Genomic DNA, 12,500 nt, shown 5'->3' on the forward strand with positions numbered 1-12,500 from the left:
GGCGCATCGATTCACATCGGGGAAAATCAGTTTCCGCTCAGGGAGCATAATCTCAACCAAAGAGCAGCCCTTCCGAATATCAGGAATCATGCAAAAGAAACAATGCAAAACCTAAATTATTGACAACCAAGATTTTCCAGTAAGTTAATCGGTCATACTACCAAAACCACAAGTTGAACCAATCCTTGATCGTTTGGTTTATAAACAACTCGTACCATCGTTGAAGCACCCATTATCATCTGCAATAGGTCAATTGGGTATTTAGCATAATCTCGTACTGTGGTGGTTTTTTCCTTCCATTTTAGTTCCTTGCTGGTCTCACCTCTTAGGTGGGTTTTGTTGTTTTTATTTTTATATATTTTCATTTGTTTACTCTAATGTAATTTTTAAAATGAACTTTTAGACCTATACTTTTAACTTTTTTATGTTTTTGTTTTATCTTTTCTTATGGGCAGCCCAGAATATTATTCTTGTTAAATAATTACGAAACGTTCGGCCAAAATCTAAAAAAAGACAAAACCTAGGTGATTGGTTGGGGTTTTTCCGGTCCCTCTTCCTCTGATTATGTCGCTTGGAGTTAGGTTTCCCTGTGGCCCTGTTAATCACTGTGTGTGTATGTATATATATAATATATTATATATATTATCTATTTGTAAATATATATTATATATAATATACACCCACCACACACCACACACACCACCACCACACGTTAGTAGTAGTTTTTGCTGTTGAACTGTTGCTGAAATAAATCATTTATAGCTAAAGAATTTTTTGCCACTAATAATGATATAATTAATAAAAGGAAAACACTGTCCTATTTTATTCCATATCCATTGGGTTGGGGGTGGGAAGGAGGGGGTTGCCCACGTGACCCTATCCTTCAAATCCGCCACTGGCCCCAGTAATTCCACATCCCGATTGCGTGGTCTGATGCCCTCCTGCCAAAAAGCTCGGGGCTAAATGCGAAAAAGCGTAATATGGCAAATTTCGAGTTTTCTTCCTCTCTCCTTTGAAAGTCCGTTTTGAAAAGAGGCAGAATAAATGAAATATTCATATGAAAGCTACAGGCAGGCCCCGACCTTAGCTTCTCATCGTGAAATGGGACGCGAACCCCCTCCCCCACCCAACCCGAACCTCCCCGCCCAACCCTCCCCCCCCCCCCCGCCCCCCCCAAAAAAAAAAAAAAAAAAAAATAAAAAAAAAAAAAAAAGAGAGAATTTACTAAAGGTTTTTCTCCGCTTTGTTACCCCCACCCTCATAACCGCATTCTACTCTCCTTTCCTTTGCAGCGCTTGAATGACCTCATATAGGTCCCCAGCACCTTGCCTTTGTCCAGAAGTCTTTAATTCCTTTAATTCCAACCCAAAGAAAAAACAATTCAGTTTTTAGCTGTTTATTTTTGTTTTTTATTTCTTTATACTTTGCGTTGTCTTCCTCACGTTCAAATAAAATTAGTCGTAGTTATAAATTTACCCTATTTTCCAAATCGGTATTAGAGTGGAAAAGGCTCAATGAAATCCAGTGTTTGCTCAAATACTTGGAAAATATAAGGGTTTGTCCCCTTAGAGCCTTTAAGTGTTGCAGTCATTCAAAAACATAATTTGGTGAAACAGTGCCCATAATCTAGTATATATAATACTAATATATATTAATATAATCGATATATCATATATACAATATACTTATATCTACGTATATATTTATATATATTATATCTATATATATATATATATATATTCTTATATAATATGATATTACATATACTATGCTATACGGATAGATACTATATAATACTTATATATATAGATATATATATATATCTATATATATATCTATGTATATATTATATTATCTACATATAATAGTATTATATATATATAATATATTAATATATATATATATATATATATTTATGTATATATCTCTATATTATATATATATATATATATATAATATAATATATTAAGTATTATATTATATATATATTTATATGTTTATATTTACTATTTATAATACCCATATATATATCTATATTCTATCTATATATTATGTATATATAATATATATATAATATTGGATATTGTGTGATTATGATTATACCTATATAACATATATATTCTTTTGTTCCGTTTCCGCATACCTTTCACAAAGAACCCGAAAAAAGTAACCAGAAGGAAAATTCCAGCAAGCGGTTCCATACGGTTATCTCATCAAAGAAAATTCCCTGCCCCGGAATGTTTCTCCCGGATTCCCCATTTCATTGATTGGAATTCGGGAACTGACAGTCAACGCCTGGGGTTTAAAACTGGAGACCACTTGTGGTCATTTTGATTTTTTTTTTTTTTTTTTTTACTATTTTTTTGGAGTTACTTGGTAATTTTTCAAGTGAGTTACCATCTGGAAATTTCTTTTTTTGGTTTTAAAATAAAACGCTATTCATAATGGAAGTAACATTATGGCGATTGACCTTTGGTATGCAGGATATGCTGTATTGCAACCTTCAAAGGTGTATATATATATAATCATATATATATATCTTATATTATTATCATATCTATATTATTATATATATATAAAAAGATACTATAATATATGTATTATATATAATGATTTTGACTCAACTTCATAAAGTCACCGGTTTCAAAAGGATCTCGGTTTAAACCAGTCCGATGCAACAGATTTTTCCTTGTCCCCATGAAACCACCTAATATATATTTTTTTCGTACTTTTAGCCTCGTAACCTCATGAATTTACGTTTCAACAAGCTATGTACCCCCTTCACAAAAATCTTCAGTTGTGTTGGGTGTGTTTGGGGGGTGGGGTTGGGGGGGGGGGTGTGGAGGGGGTTGCATTTTTTGCCAATAGCAGTCACCAGCATTCCAGTTTGAAACAGTTTGGCCTGTTAACTGGGGTGATTACAATTTTTTAAACCTGTGATTACCTTTTCTATTTAGAGCCAGCGTTCAATTAGTCAGGTTTGATAGAGATGCCAAGTTGCTGGCCCTAGTTCCGTAAGAGGGCCCGGGGGCGGGGAGGGTGGGGTCCGTTTTTGTTATCCTTTTGGCACGGAGGCAATTAAAGTGGGTAATGGCTTTTATTACAAACCCACCCAAACCCAAATTGGCAAAAATAGCGGTTGTCAGGCCAGAATGGTAGCACCGGACTTGACCATAGATCCATTTTACTATTTTGGCATTCCATTTATTGCCGTCAATAGAAACTTGATCAGGGATGATGTTGTGTGTGAAAGAAATATTAACAAAATATATGCAATAACAAAGCAATCAAGAGCTTTTTGGGCTCGTTACTACTATTACTACTACTCACTATTATTTGTTAATTAGTTATTATTATTATTATTATTATTATTAGTTATTATTATTATTTGGAAAAGAAACAAATCCACAGTTTATGTAAATGGTACATATATTTAAAGTTTAAAACGAAAAGATAGCTTTCGGGAATCTGTAACGGTTTCCCCTTGATTCAATCTGACCACGTTGAAATCAACTTTACAGCGAAGTAAACAACGCAGGAGTCAAAAATTAAGTGGACTTGTTATTAAAACAATGGAACCAGGTCGTCCAGTAATAAATCAGGAGCAATGCCGTCGTTTTCTGATGAAAGCCCCTCCAGTCGTACTGGCAACGTCGAATTGGTCCCTTGCCCAGTTGGCGGTCGTTCTGATGGTCCTCTTCAAACAGCATAGGCGCCCCGGCAGCAGTCGGTTACTGGAGGTGCCGAGTTAACCTGAACGGGAAAGACAAGAGGAGGCAACCGCATCATCAGATGTGGCTAAAGAAGACAAAACTCTCATAATGTTTCGTTTTTCTTAAATCCTTTAATATATTTCTTGGAAATAATGGTTGTTTGGTGAATTTGATACCTCCTGTGTTGAAAGATTTAATTGCCTTCCATAGAAAAAGGACCTCACTGTCTATTTTTCCGGTGGGGCCGCACCCCTTCCACTAGCCTTCTTATACCAACTTCTTTACTTCTGAAAATTTACCTTTAGAATCTTCCCAATTTATGCGGTGATCGAGCTTAATACTGGTGACTAACTAACTAATACATTGGTTTTCGTTTTTCCGCATGTAACTGGTAAGCTCTTTTGTGTTCCCCGACGTTCTAGTGGGTCGAGCCCTCCCCTACACTTTCCCCACCGAAATATTTAAGAGTTCCGCATTCTGAACAGGGCGTTTCGTTAGACACCAACTTGTTTTTGGTTGATCGTTGTTTGGCTATTCTTATGTAGATAAAACGAGTCTCTTAATAGTTTGGTTATTATTAGTTAAAAACTAATACTTTATTTTATCATTGTGATTTTTTGTTAAACAGTTTTTTCCTTATTCTGTTTAGGTGAGATTCGTAAAAGGGAGTGTCAAGACATTCGTAAACACTTCTTTTTTGTCATTTACTTTAAGATGAATCCACTGTAAATAATTCTTTCCGAAAGCTATCTTTTCTGTTTTAAAACTTAAGTAATTATTTCTTTTATTATTTTTAGTTATTATTATTATTAAGTTATTTTTCTTCTTATTATTTATTATTATTATTATTTATTTCTATCTCAGTTTCGACTGGGTGGTAATTTATAATGTGGGGGTTCCGGATTGCCTCCTGCAATCCTTAGGAAGATCCACTCCAACTTTTCTCACTATGTTACCGCTGTTTTCTAGGAGCGCACTTTTCTGCTTGACCCTCCTGAAGCTACTTCAGCGTTTTAGAGTTTTTTTCCAGGTTCCTTTCAAGGGATCTTGGCTCGTTGCCTCGATGTTATCATGATTGATTATGGGTAACAACATTTCCCACTGCCATAAATCCCATATCCCTTCTTAATTTGTATTTTCCAGGTTCTTGACACTTATCAATCTTTTCCTCTTTCTTTCTCATATATGATGTCCCACCATGGTAGGTCAACATCAATTTGAGGGAATAACCGTCTTCTTGATTTTTTGTCAATCAGCGTCCCACGTTCCCCCCCCCCCATTTGGTTTATTTGCACGTATCCCCTCCCTAATCTGTTTCTGGATTCCTACCACTAATCCCACAGAGGATGTTTTGCCTGATCGTTTTCTGTCCACTCTCCTCAGGTTTTGGTGGTTCGTATCACTTATTACTGCAAGCAATTTTGTCTGCCCTGCTTGATTGGGCATTTATGGAAATAAGCTTTATATAAAGTTATTTCCGCCATTATCATATTTTTCTACATACACAACTTTTCGGGAAGGAATAGCCAGCTTCAAAAAAAAAGAAATTCATCAACGGTAATAAAATCCAAAAAAAAATAGGTCGCATTACTGATGGATTGCTCACACACACACCCACACACCACACACACACACACCACACCACCCACACCACACCAATGTTTTATTTCCTTTCTAAGCCTGTTTCATTTTCAGTTATCATTTACCTTTCCGGTTCAATTATCTTTTGTCCGAATGTTAATTGCCCAGTTTTTTTAATGCAAACGTTTTTGATGTCTGTCGTTGTTAAGCAATCATTTCCGTTCAGTTTCATTTACTGGTTCTATTAATGAAATTTGGTGATTTTTCAGAACTGACTATTCGATGAGTGAATCACATTCTGAGTTTACTCGGGGTGTAAGGCCGCTACAACTACTTTTGTCGTTTGTTGTTTTTGTTTTGGGTTTGGGGTAGGGGGGTTCGGAAAGCCTTAAAAAGTTCTGAATACGTTGTTTCGCCTTGGAGTTAAAGATGCCAGGAACCTTAGGAAAAGGATATTTTTGATTTTGATTTATTTCGAATGAAAACAATGTCCTCAAAGAAATAAAATAATTAAGTTTGTCATATTTAAAGACAGTACTAGAAAAAGAAATTATTTTCTGATAAAATATCTCGATTTATTTTAATTTTCAATTTTCACTGGTGGAAACAACGCTCATATATGACCCATGTATTTTGGTTTAGGCACGCATCACGAGTTAAAAATCTGGAGGTCTGCTCACGTTTTGTTCAAGATTATTATCTGATCTATTTTGTTTTCCCTTTTCCCCACATGCCGTAACATAAAAATACTTTCATAATCCTAATAATATCATGAATTAACTTTAACAACCAACCATTGTTCATCGTTGGAACGGAGTGGGTTTACGTGCTCGCCTAAACGATTCGGTATACCTCGAGTTCGATTCCCCACTCTGCAACGTCGAATCCGAGGAATTTATTTCTGGTGATTAGAAAGTTTATTTCTCGATCTAATGTGGTTCGGGTATCCCAAAATAACAGCTTTAGGTAGGTCCCGTTGGCTTATGTAATACCAATTTGGGTTTCCTTGCCCACGTAAAACTTCTATCTAATCCTGCGGGCCCAGTTTAGGAAGGGAGCTGTTAATCAGGTGCAGTGTCATGGTTTAAACTAAAGAAATACACTTAAACTTTTTTTTCTTAATCTTTTCTGAACTATCATTACAAGAATCTTACTTGGGGGGGGGGGATTATTAAAAATTGGCCATTGATCGTACTTCAAGAATGAATAAAAGGAATGTTCTGGGCATAAAAGGAATTAGACCTTCCGAAAGACAAATTGGAATCGGTCTGGAAGAGCCTATGGGATAGAGAAGCGTTCCCTCGTTTGTTAATTCCCACCCGTAGGGTTCCTTGTTCCAGGGGGCTAAAAGGATCGCATCTCATCCGTTTATGGGTACGCCTGGTAGCAGCATCCTAAATCCTGCTCTCTTATGGTATTAAAGATTTCAGGAAGGAACTCCACTTTAAGGTGGTTTGTTCCATTAGATCCACGGTAGTGCTTACTGGGGATTTTGATAAGCTCTTTCCAGTTCTCTCGTTTTGATTTTGGATCAGAATAGACCCCAGACTCAAATCGAGTTTTTCTGTACCAGCGTATAAAAACTGGTTGATGGCGGCAGCCCATAAAGCTATAGCCACAGCCCAGTGGTTGCCAATGCATGCCGCTCCATTGGCTACTTTAACCTTGGTGGAATAAAATAAAATTTAACCGAGGTTAGAGTTCTGCAATTGGTTTGTTGTTGGATGATTGGAGGGTGGATGATCGGCATACCAATTTACAGCCCTCTAGCCTCAGGAGTTTTTAAGATCTGAGGGCGGACAGAAAAAGAGCGAACAGACAGACAAAGCCGTTGCAATAGTTTTCTCTTAAACAACGCTAAAAATGGAATAGTGAGTATCATTTGGATTGCATTAATGATTAACTGTGACATTTTTATCGCGTCACTTGTGTATGTGCAACGAATATATCTACCTCAGTAGTAAATCCACCTCACAGGGTGCACTGTATGCACTGCTTAAGGTTCTTTGCAGCGTCCCTTCTGCTCCCTAGCTCTGACCTCTTTCATTCCTTTTTCTGTGCCTCCCTTCATATTCTCTTTCTTCCATTGGACTTTCCACCCTCTCTAACAGCTGGTTCACAGTGCCACTGTTACGCCTTTCAGACCTTCTAACTGTCCATTTCCTTTTCAGCGCTGAATGACCTCGTAGGTCCCAGCGCTTGGCCTTTGGTCTAAATTCTGTAATCCAGTCCAGTTCGGCAATAAATCAGTGTAGACCGACAGCTAATCTTACCCCACAAGGGCAATCCTGATTGCCAACGTAAGGCAGCATGCAGTGCCTTCTCGTTTGGGAGTGCCAAAGCCATTTCAAGTAAATGCTGTGATTAATTGATCCTCGAAACCAGACCGGGCACTTGGTGCCATCTGCGATGTGGTCGGTATTGAAGCGTCCTATTTGCATAACGTACAAAATTCATTTGCTTTGGACACCTTCTACATTTCTCGATGAGTTTTCAAATCCATCTCCTCATTGCAGTAGTAATTTTTTTCTGAAATTTGTTTGAGTTCCCTACTCTGACTGACTAATTTTTAATGATATTTTAGTTAACCTTATTTTCAAAGGAGAAAGAGACTCATTGTGGTCCTAAAAAGTAGTAGTCATTTTCAATGTCAACAATTTGAATTCCTTAGTGAATAATAGTATTTAGCTCTCTCTCTCTCTCTCTCTCTCACACACACACACATCACGGGTACGAAAAACAACTGAAACAATATAGAAAAGAAACGAGAAAAAAAACATGTTAAGAACTTAGGATCACGTTAATGAGAAAGATCTTAACTTGCTAAGACAGTTTCAAGATTTTCATCTTGGAGGCAGATGATTCAGCACTTCTGATGCCCCTTGAGGAACTCTGATAATTTGAGAACATTTTGTAAATTCATGAAGCGGCCGACGAAGTCGGCGCTCTCAACACTTCCTCTGAACGAGGCTCATAAATAAGTATGTTTCTGAACGCGGCTTCACTCAGGAGTGTCTTACACGGCCGATCTCTCATGAAAAAAAGAAAGTGCTTCCTCTTAGGATTCTTGTTTTTTCAGGAAGGTCCGTTCAGTCAAGGTTACACGCACACACACACACGCACATACATAGACACTCAGACATACACACACACCCAGCACACAGCCCCACACTCACACACACACACACACATATATATATATAATATATATATATATATATATATATTATATATATATATATATTATATATATATATATATATATATATATATTAGTGTCCATAAAGTCAAGTACCATTACAAGTATTTATCGCTCAGAAACTATATAACATAGAGTAATATAGTTTTTTTTTTTTTTGTAGAATTTTCTACTTATCTCAAGTTTACATTCAGAACACTTTCTTCTACCACGAATTTCATTGTTCTATATTATATGGTTTCTGAATAACAAATACTTGTAATGGTACTGGGATTTTTATGGACACCCTGTATTTCAATATACGTACACCGAAAAAAAATCAGATAGAAGAGAGACTTAGAATTGTAAATATACAATTAACAATAAAAAGAATTTTATTTTTGTGGATCACGACTAATAGCAAACAACACAATGCGGAGCTATGTAATAGTCTCATGAAAGACAGAAACATTTTAAGTAAGGAGATATACTGAATGGCCTCACGCGAATTGAATACAATCCAACGTCTTTGTTGGCTAATGGTGCCAGAGTCTGCTACAACGGTTGGGTAGTACATAGAATTCGTTTTGATATCACCAACATTTATCTATTGACGTGTAATGAATCCATTATTGATTCCCCCCAGTAGTTGAGTGCCGTCAGTGCACCTCATGCGGTGCACTGTAGCATTTCTTAAGGTTATTTGCAGCGTGCCTTCGGCCCCTAGCTGCACCCCTTTCGTTCCTTTTACTGTACTCGTTTCATATCCTCTTCTTCCATTACTTTCCACCCTCTCCTGACAGTTGATTCAAAGTGCAACTGATTTGAGGTTATCCTCCTGTTACAGTTTTCAAACCTATTTACCGCCAGTCTCCGTTTCAATGCTGAATGACCACATAGGTACCAGGTGTTAGTCCTGTTACACCATTCAGACCTTTTTACTGTCAGTTTCCGTTTCAGCGCTGAATGACCTCATAGGTCACAATTCTCTATTCAGTTTAATTCATTACTGATTCCACAAAGATGCTAAGTTGATACGTTAAAGATAGTATTTGTATTTCATGCAGGAGCCAGTCACTTTAATGTCTGCCGTTATAAATGACATTGAATTTTGTAAATATTTCGTCCCGTCTATTTTTGGAAAAAAAAAAAAACGTTTCATCTCCGTAAAAGGCAAGAGCCTCGTACCATAGATTTCGCCTCTTACTGACGTGTGGACCATCAAGCAACGAAAACTTGGGGGCAACACTATTGGTAATCCATTTTATCATTAGCAGCGAGGCTGCTAAGAACACATCGAGTCCATTAACTTCTTTTCCTTCTCTTTTTTAATCGGAGTTTTGTATGATGAAGAGAGTGTGGGTCGTTTGATGGTAAAACTGGATGATGATGATGATGATGATGATGATGATGATGATGATGATGATGAGGATGATGAAACAGTGTTGAGAAAACTTAGTTCTTGGATAATGACAATGATGGTGGCGGTCGTGAATATGGTCCTTAGAATAATGGTGACCACGATGGGAGTAAAAGTCTCGTTAGCAGAAAAACCGATCAAAGTTGAGTAAATCCTGCTGGTCAGAGAGAGGACTCAAGGATCTTCATCATGAGGGGATAAGTAGACAAGTTTTAAGAAACCAGGGATTCCGTGATTTCAAGAAATCGTCCCTAATACAATATCGGGAAATCGGATGAGGAGGAGTGGGTGTTTCAAGTGAAAGTAAAAAGACCATACTGTTTATTCTATAGTGCAGTCTGTATTGCTATAGAATTCCCCTTAGTTGTGTCGGATTTTGTCCGTTAGTGGGCGTTTTGTCAATTACCTGTGAGTCTGAACCTTTAACAATTGAATCTAATTCTGTTCACCCAATCGTCTGTTCACGTTACGAATTTGCTTTGATACTCCTTGTTATTTTACCTAATCCCCTATTTATGTTCTAATATTGACATTTCCCAAAGAACATAGTTAAAGACTAGACCCAGGTCAGTAGGTTCTCTTGAAGTAAGGACTTCACGTAATCATATCCACTCTTGCCGGAAGGTGTACTCGTGTGAACCTAATTACTGAACCAGACTTTAGTATCTGCTGCAGGGGATGTCTGTTTATATATCTTTATAAGATTACTCTCTCTCTCTCTCTCTCTCTCTCTCTCTCTCTCTCTCTGTCTGAACGCTTAGTGTATATTTTTTATTAGGGGTTTTCTTTCCCCAAAATCTCTGTAGATACTGTTGGCTACACCTGTAACTCTCTTGTCGTACATACATACTTACATACATACACATACATACTAAATAAAACAATAGCACCCAATTGTACATTTAATAAGGACGAAATGTAACTGCAAGTTAGTAAACATATTGTATGTTTCGCGTTTTTGTTTTTTTTTTTAGTTATAAGATTATTTGGAAATTTATGATAGGATATTTTATGATTTATTTATTCGATTGATAATATAAAAAATAAGTGATGTGCATGTTAAATATTGTACAGAACATTTATTTCTAATAAAAGAGCGGATTTATTTTCATTTTCGTTGGTGACGCAACTCGTTATTTTGACCGTAGATTTTAGCGCGGTCCCCCAGTACCTGGAGGTCGGATCACGCTTGCCTGAAAGAGAACTAACCATATACACTAACAGCCTGTGTTCCATTGACATCAAATTCATTAGTTTAGATAAACAATGAATTCCCATTCTTTATCAGCAGACTAGGTTTTAACTAACGTAACAATAGGCTTCATTAAACGAATATTTTGCTTTATATTAATGTGAGATGTAACAATTATTATTCCCGCTATTAATATGTTTGCGTTACCTGAATACATGTTATTTTTTGTATTTTCAGGAACTCATTATCATAAAGAATAAGGAGTATTTTTATGCATATAAATTATTCGTATTCATGAATACACATACCAGTAATAGATGAACAACGGATTATGATTCGAGGAATTATTGTTAGGGGAACAACCTTGATCGGGGGGGAATATATTCCTGGAAGTAGGATCTCTCTCTCTCTCTCTCTCTCTCTCTCTCTCTCTCTCTCTCTCTCTCTCTCTCTCTCTCTCTCTATATATATATATATATATATATATATATATATATATATATACATATATATATATATATATATATTATATATATATATATATATATATATATATATATATATATATATATACACACACACACACACACACACACACACACACACACACATATATATATATATATATATATATATATATATATATATATATATATATATATATATATATATATATATATATACAGAGAGAGAGAGAGCGAAAGGAATTTTGCAAATTTGACATGATCCTTAAAGGGAAATATTTTAAGAAACCTAATTACTATTAATTAAGCATCATTTACCTCAAATTAACAAACTCCTCCAAGCTGATTTTGTTATTTTTGCATTATATAATACATATAAATATTCTATTTATCTGACTCATACAAAAATTTCTTCTCGTTTAGGAGGGCGTAACTCCAGAAGGGCAGAGCCATACACGGACGTACTTTAAAACAGTCTCTCTCTCTCTCTCTCTCTCTCTCTCTCTCTCTCTCTCTCTCTCATTTCCGTGGAGATGTTTCCCAAAGCCTCTCGGTTCACTGACTTTCGTGGAGACAGAGAAGGCGTCTTCAGTCCTTTTGATCTTCTGTCCTTTACTATGAGAGTGTTACGTAGCAACAGCGACAGATTAAAAAAGAAATATCGTCGACGTTGCAGGAAATTAACCTTGTTGCCTTCAAGGAATACCAGGAATCTCTCTTCAAAGACCTGAGATTTCTTGAATCCGATAGTCTTCAGTGACTGTGTGTGTTTGCGTGTGTGTGTGTGTGTTCTTAAGCCTTGATATTTTACAGTTGTGACGTTATTCGAAAACTGTTCTATGTTGTCGTTCAGCTAATCTTTTTCGTGACGTTTTTGGCGAACCGGTTTTAGTTATTCCGTAATCTTTTTTCATATCAGAATTCCCTCAACCACAAAATTAGATTATGTAAG

The sequence above is a fragment of the Macrobrachium nipponense genome, chromosome 10 (genome assembly GCF_015104395.2).
Source record: "Macrobrachium nipponense isolate FS-2020 chromosome 10, ASM1510439v2, whole genome shotgun sequence".
Lineage (NCBI taxonomy): Eukaryota > Metazoa > Arthropoda > Malacostraca > Decapoda > Palaemonidae > Macrobrachium > Macrobrachium nipponense.